Source organism: Apium graveolens, chromosome 10, assembly GCF_009905375.1.
Source record: "Apium graveolens cultivar Ventura chromosome 10, ASM990537v1, whole genome shotgun sequence".
In the NCBI taxonomy this organism is placed as follows: domain Eukaryota; kingdom Viridiplantae; phylum Streptophyta; class Magnoliopsida; order Apiales; family Apiaceae; genus Apium; species Apium graveolens.
This window is the reverse complement of record NC_133656.1, coordinates 59,898,102-59,910,635: the sequence shown is the minus strand read 5'-3', so window position 1 is coordinate 59,910,635 and position 12,534 is coordinate 59,898,102.

The following is a 12,534-nucleotide window of genomic DNA, read 5'->3' as shown; positions in this document are numbered from 1 at the left end:
ATTCTGGAGGTTTAACCGACTGAAACTGTTTGAAAGTAACAATAGGTATAACTGGTGGTATCTGAGGCTCAGGACGAGGTGGCTGTTGTAATATTTACTGTTGAATCTGCTACTGCTGTTGCTGCATCTATTATTGCATCATTACCATCTGTTGTTACATCAGATGGAACATTTGGTTCATGGTATCATTGGTTTGTTCTTCGGAATTGCTATTAGAAGTCTCAGTCCTAGTCTTTCTCTTTGGTGCCATTTTCTGATAATAAAACAAGTGATGTCTCTTTAACAGTTTAATAAATAATTGACAGTAGATAAGAAAACAATTTATCCTGTATTAACAAAATTTAGATAATGGTTCAAAACAAACAATTTGCTTAATAAAAACAGGAAATGTAAACAGTTAAATGAAATATTTGTCTTCTTTTTTTCGACAGTATTTAAAGTACGAAAAGCTGTAAATCAATAAAGTAAAGGTAAATGCTGTAAAACTGTAAAGACTGAAATTTAAATAAAAGAAATTTGAAAAAGTTCATTTTATATATGACACCAGCCTCAGGTGTTAGTGCTTGGTATAAAAAGTCTCGCTCTGCTGGTCATAACTGCGGCTACAAGTCAAACTAACTACTACCAGTCAAACTACTACTACAAGTCAAGCTACTACTACACACATAGACACTACTCAATATGTCATACTAGGCTGCATCTATATACGTCTGTCCTCTGAAGTCAACATCTCAGAACCCCGGCGGAATACGCCTCAGCTCATCCCTAAGTATCTGAACCAAAGTCTGCGCCAAATGAAATATCCTGTAGAACTCCGCAAAAGAAGGCGGCCCCTCGTGTGTCAAATCATCCAACTCCCAGGTAGCACTCATCAAAGCAGACTGTAACCTCTACCTCATCATGTAATCTGGATGTAAGGTAGCTAACGATCCTCGGTCTCTCTGATCAAATAAATGCATAATCTCCATGCACTGAGCTCTCCAATACTTCACATCATCTCTCATAACCCTGTACTGATGGTATGGTACCATATGTGGTTGTGCAACCTGACCCACTGACTCCTGTGACGGAACCCTCGGCATCCCAGCACCCTGCTGTGGTAACCCCAACTGTAAATCCACATCATGCTCGCCCATCCCCTCAACTTAGATCATCTGGAATATGTCTGGCTCTGGGGCATGTACTAGTATAGGAGGTAACACTGGTGGTGGTGGAAGCTCCAGCTCAATCCCCAGTATGAACTGATGCTCTACCGGTAGTGGGATCATCGGCTCAAAAAACTCCAATGGATCAAACATCTCTATAGGGTCATGGACTATCCCCTGTACTGGAGATACTGGCTCCTGTGGCAATGGTGGTGGAGGTGGAAGAGGAGGAAACATGAACTCAGATACTGGTGGCACAACTGGTGCGACTGGCCCGGTGACTGTCCTCTCAGAATAAGCTGAATAACCAGGCGACACCATCTGATAATATATCAAAGAAAGAAAAAGGGTCACTAAATCATTCCTAGAACTAATACCTTTCTATCCTAATTTTGTCTAAATCCTAACACTATTCTTCCTATTTGACTACTCTTATCCTATGTGATCTCCCTATCTTATCTTAACCCTAATGTTATTATTTTCAGGGACCAAACCTACAGCTCTGATGCCAAACCTGTAACGCCCTCCAGACCCGGGGTATAAGTCTGGGGGTTACTAGCTAATCACCCAACCTGTAAAATCTGATTAACAAATAATAAAGAAATGAATATAAACCCCTTTTAACACTAACCAGGATCTTTTTAGGTTGAAGTATGAAAACAAGAACTACTAACTACTTTATTACAAACCAAATTCGAAATCTTACAAACTCTCTTTATTATAAACCATTGTCTAACCAATTTTAAACTAATTTCATCTTTTATTTAAACACACACACTAACTATCTACACTCCACCTGTTCGGGCAACTCAAAGCTTTCTTCCTGGATTAGGATCAACACCTTGGGTATGAGAGGATCCCGAGGCTTGACCCGCTTCTTTACCACTCGAGTCCTAATGGGTTTCATATTCCTTTTTAACTGAAAACAATAAGGTGAATAACAACAAAAAGGGTGAGCCAAAAATTGCTCAACAAGTCTACAAAATATAAACAGTGTTTAAGCAATCTAAGTGTATCGGTAACATGGGTATATCTGCAAAGATATCACCCCGCGAGAGTAGAAAGAAGTCCATTACTTGCGAGTATAAACGAACTAAACTGGACACAAGTTCGCATCTATACCCTGCTGATCAGCCAGGATACAGTGCAGATCTATATCCTATAATATAGATCTCGTCGGGAACCCAGGCACTACGACCCATCTCAAGGATCCGGTTATGTCCCGGTCCTTAGGATTAAGTAAACTTAATCCCCAAAAGTATCACTATCCAGTCCATGGAGTAGCAACCGGAATAATCGGTATGCATTGATATATTCTAATCACCAGAATATATCAATATTTGTGAGTAACAATTGGAATACGAACAATAAAATTCAAATGAAAAGGAGAAATCAAGAATCGAAATGAAATATGAACAAGAATCAAAAGAGTACAAGCGTGATAAGAATCTGAAAAAATATCACTATTCTGAAATTAGAATAGGGGAAAAACTTGCCTTCTGCGCGACTCACTGCAAATATATCACCTTTGTCTATCAGCGCCTCAACCTGCCTTGTTGGCTTAGCTTCTGCTAGAGAAATAGACTGGATTAGTTATTTTTTACTTCAATTGTGCCTTGAACCGACTTCACATCGTTCCTATTGTCTACCCAAGCGCTTATGACTGCCTCGTATATTATATATTAGCAAGACTCGATTAACCACACAATACACATAAGCACATAATCATTTTTAGTAGTTAAAATAATTTTTAGAATCAAAATCAACTCGCTGATCACTCAACTGATCATTATCTGACTCATTTCCTATTTTTCAGAATTTTTCAGACTCGTCTTGGCACGCAACTCGACTGATAATCAAACAAATAACAAATTCAACTAATTTCTAGAATAAATTAGGCTTTAATATTATTTTTAATGAAAAAAAATTCATTTTTCTGATTCAAAGGGCTTTCGTTTCGCTCGAATCGAACTAACGGTCTATTTAACATCAATTAAACACAAATAATTCAATTTATTATTCAGTATAAATAAATATTACTAATTTTTAAATCCTAAAATAATTTTTAAATCATTATTTAAGAAAAATCAGAATTAAAATGATTTTTCTATAATTTTTGGAATTAAAATGAATTTATTATGAATTATTTAAAATTATTTGATTAATTATCAAAATAATTAATCATTTTTAAATAATTAATAAATAAATAATTAATAATTAATAATTAATAAATAATTAAGAAAATAATTAAATCTGATTTTTAGAAAATATTTCATAATTATTTATATATAAATCAATTATTAAATAATTAATTAATCAATTTATAAAATAAATAAAACTGCTTTTTAAAATTATTAAAAATAAAATGTAAAATTAATTTCCAGAAACAATTGTTAGAAACCAATCCCTGACTATTTCAGATCAAAACCGGGTTAACCAAACGGGTCAACTGGGTTACAATCCGGGTCATGAAGAACATGAGCGGATTTTTCCCGAAACCGGCCACCGGAGCAGATTCCTGCGAGCCAATTTCAGGCAAAAAATAACACCGTTTGGTGTGGTTTTTACTGGGTTTCAATTCCACATAACTGCAGCAACTCATCTCCGACAAAAACATACCAAAAACATCCCGTAATCTTCAACTCCGATCTAATCGACATCAACTCCGGACGAAAATACGAAATCATTCATTTGTACATGAAACTCGATGATTTATAGCGCAAATCGAAGCTAAGAACACGTATAATAAAAACCCTAACATATCAGGAACCAAATATTCACCAAAATCACGAAGCTATATTTTGAAAACTAAGCATAAACCCTAATAATTGTGAATCACTATCCAGGAATCGTTTGTTCAATTAGACACCATGAATCGATTGCAAATAACATCAGGAAGCTATATCAATCATCAAAACATCATAATAACCCTAGAATCAAAAAGTACTAATTCGAGTATAAACCCTAGAAATCGAAAATTAAAAACTACGAATCAAAACATGAAATTGATGCTAGAAACAGAAAGAACATATCGAAACCTTCGATTTGCGTACTTGAATCACTTGTTTTGGTGTTGTAATTTGCTCAAAATCACGGCTTGAATTCTCGACCCGAACTGGTTCTTCCCGACCCGGTTTGCAGAGAATTTTAATTAATTTCTGATTTTTAATGATTAATTATAATTAATTAAATAAAAATTAGGCTATTTATAGTAGTAAAATTAATACTCTTAAATAAAATTAAGGCCCTAATTCTACATCTTTTAAAATTAATAGGCCCCTAATTTTATAATTTATGAGTATTAAAATTTAATTTATAAATATTTTATATAAGCAATATATATGCCAAAATTTCCCAAAAATTGTGAATAATGCAAAAATACAAGGAAATGGTATAAATAAAAGTCCTATAATTTTACAAAAATAAAAATATGGTTTTTGTGGGGTTTTTAACACCCAATGGGGCCCGGAAAAGTCATATTTCGCAAAATGAGAAAATTTATAAAATACCTAGATGTTCAGAATAATGCGATGGTAAAAGCCGTTTGATGAAAAATAAGGCCCATTATTTTATTTGAAATACCAGCTTCAAAATCACGATTCGGATCGTAAAATATTTGAAATGAAAGCTATAAATAAAAAATAAAATACCTGAAAAATATCTTAAAAATACCGGGACGACACAGAATGCATGTAACACATAGCAATTAGGGTTTAACAGATAATTTCACATAAATGACACATTAACACATATAATTTATTATAAATATGATATAGTACAGACGTAAATTTCCCAAACGTTACAATAGCCCTTCGCAATCAGCCTGGCTTTATTACTTTTAATAATTCCCTCACTATTAGTCTTGTTTCTGAAAACCCATTTTGTACCAATAACTGATCTATTTTTTGGTCTTGACACAAGAGTCCATACTTTGTTCCTTTCAAATTCATACAATTCCTGTTGCATTATTGTGATCCAGTCAGTATCTTGTAGAGCTTCTTCCACTTTCTTGGGTCCAGTTTGAGATAGAAAAGAATGATAGAGACATTCATTTTTAGTGGTTTTCCTTGTCTTAACACCACAATTAAGATTTCCAATGATTAAGTCAGGTGTATGTGACTTAGTCCATTTAATTGCAGAAGGAAGTTGATTTCTTGAAATAGAACCTCCCACTTGATCCATGAAGTCTCTCGTTTCATTTTGCCTTGTACCACTGTTATTTCCTGATGCTCCCCCTGAATAAGTATTCCCAGTATTATCAGTATTTACTTCATCAGTATTTGCAGAATCAGAGTCTGATGGAGTATCTACTGATGTTCCTTGATTTGAATCACTTGATTTGAATCACTTGACTCTTGATATAAATCATGTTGCTCCCCCTCAACATGTGCTTCAATTCTTGCAGAGTTTCCACTGACATGTGGCACATAAAAGTTTAGAGTGATGTCAAGATTTGTTGTATCAGGATTTATCAGATTATCAAGATCTGATTGACTATCAGGATTTGTTAGATTATCAGGATCTGACTGGCTATCGGGATTTAACTGTTTAGCATATGGTACATCATTTTCAAATCGCAATGCTTTATGGTCATCTACATCCTCTAGACCTGTAATCTTCTTATCATCAAAAGACACATGAACAGATTTCATGAACACCCTTGTTCTCAAATTATAAACTCTGAAAGCTTTTGTTGACAAAGGATATCCTACAAAAAGGCCTTCATCAACTTTTAGATCAAATTTTGTAAGCTGTTCAGGATGAGTTTTGAGAACAAAACATTTGCAGCCAAAATGTGAAAGTACTTCAAATTTGGCTTCTTTCCTTTTACCATCTCAAATGGTGTTTTTCCATGTTTGTTGATCAATGTTTCATTTTGTGTGAAGCAAGCAATTTGCACAGCCTCAACCCAGAAGTAGGTTGGAAATTTTGCTTCATCAAGCATGGTTATTGCAACTTCTATGAGAGTTATATTCTTTCTTTCAACAACTCCATTTTGTTGTGGAGTTCCAGGGGCAGAAAATTCTTGTTTGATCCCCTTGTACTTGCAGAATTCTTCCATAGTGTTGTTCTTGAATTCAGTTCCATTATCACTTCTAATGATCTTGACATTGTGAGTTGATCTTTTTTCCAGTTCTCTTATATGATCAAGAAGAATGGATAGTGTCTCATCCTTGGTGTGCCGAAAATACACCCATATCTATCTTGTATATTCATCAACAATAACAAATGTATACCTCTTATTTGCAATAGACATTACATTAATTAGACCAAAAAGATCAATATGAAGCAAGTGACACGGTTCAAGAATTGAGGATTCGGTTTTCCTTTTGAAAGATGATTTCCTTAACTTGGCTTTCTGGCATGAGTCACGTAAGCCATTAGGAGTAAATATTGCAATGGGAAATCCTCTCACTAGATCTTTCTTCACAAGTTCATTGATGTTATTGGAATTGAGGTAAGAAAGTCTTTTATGCTAGTTCAAGCTCTCTTCCACAGATGCTCTACTAAGTAGAAATATTTCATAATTATCAGTATTTGTGGAGATCCTGGCTTCATTTAAGTTACCATGTCTGACACCAATTATTGCAACCTTGCCATCTGATTTACTGACAAATTCATAATGTTCCTCATAAAATTCACATGGTAACCTCTGTTGTAGATTTGACTCTTATTGATCAGATTATGCTTCAGTCCTGCAATTAGAGCTACATAGTCAATGAAGACATTTCCAAGCTTAATCTTGCCATATCTCAATGTCTTTCCTAAGTTGCCATCTCCATAAGAAATAGTTGGGCCAACTTCCTCCTTAAACTCTGTTAGCAGGGATTTATTTCCAGTCATATGTCTTGAGCATCCAATGTCCAACACTAAAGAATTTTTCCTATTACCCTGCAATCAGATTTAACAATTAATCAGTGTTTTTAAGGACCCCGACTTCCTTGGATCCTTTGGCCTTTTTAAGTTCATTTGTAGCATAAAACTTTGAATCAGAGTTTATGCTAATATTCTTAATAACAGAGTTTACACATGCAGAAGCAACTTTTGATTTATTTAAAGAGAGTTTTAGTTCATAATATTAATAATACATGTTAGTCCCTAACAATGCAACAAGAATTACAGAAGGGGGGTTGAATGGAATTCTTGAACCTTTTTCAAAGAATATAAAATGTTCTATCTTAATAATATATAAGTGTTTGATTTGCAAAGTGCGGAATAAGAAGTTAGTAAAATTAAAACACAAGTAATTAAAAATACAAGCCTTTAAAAACTTTCTGGTGGATTTGAATGTATCCACCAGAGATATATATTATATCAAGAGAACTCTGTGTAGCAAGATTAGCTCACAACTGCTTACAAATACGAACAACTAAGTTTATAGAGAAATACTAAGGATGTGGCTTACAATTATTTCTCTGAGATAATGTTCTTAGTCTTGTTCTTGTCGTTCTATTTGCTACTTCTTGGTTTATATATCACCAAGATTACAAAGTAATAAGACAAGATAATAAAATAAAACCTATCAAGTCTAATACTATGCTGCTTCATAACTTTATTCCAGCATCTTTGAATATCTTCATAATAGCATGGAAATGGAAATGCTTCTTTGTTCTCTAAAACCCAGTTGAATAGGCTTCCATATTCCTTTTGCATACACTCGACGCATGTGACTGTGTTGTCACTGTCAACAGATGTTTGAATTGATTATCCGTCGGGTACATGATCATCCGTCGGGTTTCCTTATTGATCATCCGTCGTGTTACGACCGGCATTTTGTGTAACATTATTTGCGAACTCTGTATAATATTAGAGTCGAATATAAAAATATTTATTGATTTTGCATTTGTGTTAATGGAATTTGCTGCATTATAAATTGCTTTATTGAAAATAAGAATTTTTCAAAGCGAGAGTTTTATTTATTGTTCTTATTCTTGATTTATAGAGAATATTCTTTACCATGGGAAAATTATCTTTTAAAATTATTTCATTCACAAATCACAAAAGTGATCTCATAAAATTTTTAAAAATCCAAGTTATTTTATGGTACAACTTTTATAGTTTTCGAAATTTTATTTTATTTTATAAAAGTAAATCTTTGAAAATAGTTGTTTAGTAATTAGCAATTTACATGGATACCCATGCATGCAAATACCCTCCCATTCAACTTAAAGGGCTAAAAAGACAATTCCAACCCCACTAACTCTCATTTTACTAGCCAAATTACTTCTTTGTCCTTGCATGCAAAAGGACTCAATCTCGCTAGAAGGTTACTTTTGTCAATTAACAACTCCACTCACATTTAGTCAAATCAAAACCATAAAACAAGCACAAGTTGTCATGATCATTTCATTTCTCACTCCACACTCCACACTCCACCCTTACCTCACTCTCTCCTCCCTCTCTTCTCTTCCCTCTCGGCTAAACTCCTTCCCCAATCCCCTTCAATTTTTTTTCACCAAGTCCTTGCCATTTTAGTGTAATTTCAGTACTCATTAATATAAAATACACTTTCCAAGAAGTTCCATTCTTAGGAGATGAAGTTTAATGCTTGCATGTCTTGTTTTTATGTGATCTCCAAGGAGAAACTCTTAATTCATGTGGATTAAAGAGTTCTCCATGAGATATAATTTTTATGTGCATAAACTAAGTGTTTCCTTGATTAAAACTCCTTTAAAATACTTGCATGCTACTGATCTTTAGTTGTAATTCCATGTTTTACTTTGCATGTTAGAGATAGGGCATTATTTTTAAGAATGATCAAGCTATATATGCTCTCTTTTTCGAAAATATACATGCATATTTGGTTTGTGATTAAATTCGACCTATATGGGCTAAAAATGAATTGTTTCCTTGATATCATGCTTGATCTTAGTTGTTAAAAGATAGTGTGCATGATCCCTTGAAATAATTTAGTATTTTAAGTCGAATTTATGAGCTAATAATCCCATTGTTTAGTCGAACTTGTTTTTGTGATCATTGTGAGTTGCATGTTAAGTTTTAGTTTGTATGTAGGTGCTATAGGGCATGAATGATCTCCATTCTTGGTTGAGGCCTTAGTTTAGAGTCTTATAGAAGTAAATTTGCCTTGGTTGAGATTTAATTCGTGGTTTTGAAATGGGAGTTAAGGTGGAAAGGCTAGGATATAACCCTGAAATTTTTTCAGATTTGCATGCGAGTTGTGTATTAATTTTGAATGGGCATTTCTTAGGCATTGTTAGGCCCAAGCCACAGGGAGTTAGTATTTGGGTTGTAGTTGAGTCCAGAATCCATAACTTAGAGAAAACCAACCATTTAGTGAGGTGCACACACCAAAACTTAGATGCTGCCAGAACAGGGGACAGTTTGAGTTTAGTACCTTTTGGAGGTCAAAAAGTTGGATTAAGAGAAAGACCTCATTAGGAATTGATTAGTATTGATACTAGGGAGTTTAAGGAAGAGTTTCAAGTCGAACCATGGAGGTTTAGAGTTAGAACCAATGAGTTTAAGTTAGTCCAAAACATGGCAGTTTTCAGGACACCCATTTAGATTTGTGTCAAATTTGAGGTTAGGCCTAAGAAAATCTAGGAAGGCCCTTAGTGTCATTCCAAGTGCACAAGTTAGCTTATAGACTTAAGAATCCATTAGGTCAGTTTTGGTTAGGAATATTCGAGCTTTAGTGGTGTCAAAAACCTAGAGTCGCCTAACGTGTCGCCATAAGTGTGCAAGTGAGACGCTTTCTTTTAGCATTTAGTTTTGTGGACCCTATGAGTGAGGCATGAGTGAGCCCTAGTGTTTGCATTTAGATATAGGTCAGTAGAGTTTTAGGCCAAGGTTTTGCTAAGATAATTTGTAACGACCGAGGAATTACGCTTGCATTATATTATAATAATAATAAATTATGTGTATTATTATGTGATTAACTGTGTTGAGGCATTAAACCCTAATCGTTATGTGCTACATGTTGTCTGTTTTGATCTGAACATGTTTCGGACATTTATTGAGTGTTTTATTGCAAGTTATATATTTTATATCAAAACCCGTACAGCTCAAACAGTATTTTAAAAGCCCGTATTTCAAACAAAATCATTGGCCCTATTTTGCCAAAAATGCCCTATACCGTATCGCTATTCTGAACCCCTAGACGTTTTACAAATTGACCTTTTTCGCGAAAAACGACTTTTCCGGACCCCTTCGGGTACCAAAAAAACCCCACAAAAATCACATTTTTATTTTTATATGATCATGAAATTATTATATATCATTTTTCTTTGTATTTTTGTATTTTTCACAATTTTTGGGAATTTTTAGTATTTATTTTGTATTTATTGGATATTTAAAAATTCAATATTAATACCCAAAAATTATAAAAATTGGGGCAAAATATTTTTATTAAGAGTGTAATTAGCCCCTTAATTTTATTTAGGGGTATTATTTTCAGTACTATAAATAGCTGTTTTATTATTAATTAATTAGTTAATTATTATTAAAAATCCAGATAATCAAGAAATTAGTTTGTTGGTGAAGAACAACTGCAGAATTAATCTCTAGATTTGAAGGTGATTCTGTTGTCCAAATCGATCATGTGAGTAACCAAAACAAAGCTTTTGATCTCTACTTTCTGTTCATACCATCAATTTCATGTTTTGATATTTAAATTTTCAATTCGTATTTTAGGGTTCTTGGACTGAAATTGGGGGTTTTTGATTATGGGGTTCTGGGTTGAATTTGATGCTTGGTATAGTTTCATATACTTGTTTACAGTTGATTTGTGCTATTTAATTGAACAAACGATTGCTCTAGGTGTTAGTTATTATTCTAGGGTTTATGTAAGTTTTAATTAGTTCGTTTTTGTATTTGTATGAATCTGAGGTTATTGTGGTTATAGGGGTTTGATTGTTTATACTTTAAGCTTTATTTTGAGCTATGGATTGTAAATTTCTGTGTACGAATGAAGCAAAACGGAGTTTGGCCGGAATAGTTCTTGGTTTGGTCGGAGAGTGCGTTACGAGGGTTATTAGATCAGGATATTGATATGGTTGGATTGCTGATGAAATTTTGAATGAATTAGAGGCTTGAATCGAACCAAACGACGTTGTATCGACCCTGTTTCGTGCTCGCCGGAGAATTAACGCCGCCACTGTGTTCTTGAGCTTTCCGGCTAAGTTCTCGACGGAACGACGATGAAGAAGGAAAGGAAGTTGGCCTGTGAGTGTTAACGAAGGAAACCCCAGAGGAATTGACCTGGAATCGCCGTGTTTTGGCCGGATTGATTCGTCAGAAAACTCACCGGCGTCGTTGCCGGTGGGCTGTTCTTGAAAACCCGATAACCCGAATTTCGACCCGTGAACCCGGTTTCCAACCCGAAAAATTACCCGGGTTTGATCCAATAAAACCCAATCTAATTTCCTGATTTATGTTTCTGAAATTTTAATTATTTATTTTATTTATATAAAAACATAAATCAGTTTTATTAATTCCATAAATCTAAGAAAAATTAGATTTAAATTCTGAAAATTATTATTAATAATTTCTAAATTATTTTATTAATTTAGAAATTCAAAATTAGTTATTTATTTAATTATTTATTTAATTATTTAATTAGTTATTTAATTATTTATCTAATTATTTATTAGTTATCTAATTAGTTAATAATTAGGTAATTAATTAATAAATAAGGATTAAAAATAATTAAATAATATGATTAATAATTCGATAATTAGTTATTATTGCGAGTAATGATTCGATAATGAGAATTATTATTCGAGCGTTAGTTATTCGAATAATATTGTAATAATTATTCGTATCGTATAAATAGTTATCGGTAATTATCTGTTTAGCGAATCGTATGAGTTTCAGTAATAATGTAATAAGTTCGATAATTATATGAGGATTGCGAGTAGCTCGTATTTATACGAGTGATTAATCGTTAAGTGAGCTATAATTCGAATAATTCGTAGCTATTCGATAAATAGCGTATCAATTAATTAAGTTGATTGATTATTTGTAAATAATCGATCTAATCGAATAAACGTCGATAAGTTATAAATATTATAATAAATTGTGATTAATCCTAATAATTAGGGATTTATTATTTTAAATTATTAAATAAGTAATTATTAATTATTTATTAATTATTTATTTATTAAATATTTAAAAATTGATTAATTATTTCGATAATTAATCACATAATGTTCAATAAATCGTAACTTCTTCGTTTTAACTCCAAAAATTATAAAAAAATTATTTTTGACTTTGATTTTTCTTAAATAATTATTTAAAAATTATTTTAGGATTTAAAAGGTTATAATAATTATCTATATTGAATAATAAATTGAATTATCAGTGTTTAATTCATAACAATTAAACCGTTAGTCCGATTTGAGTGAAACGAAGACCCCTAGACTCAGAA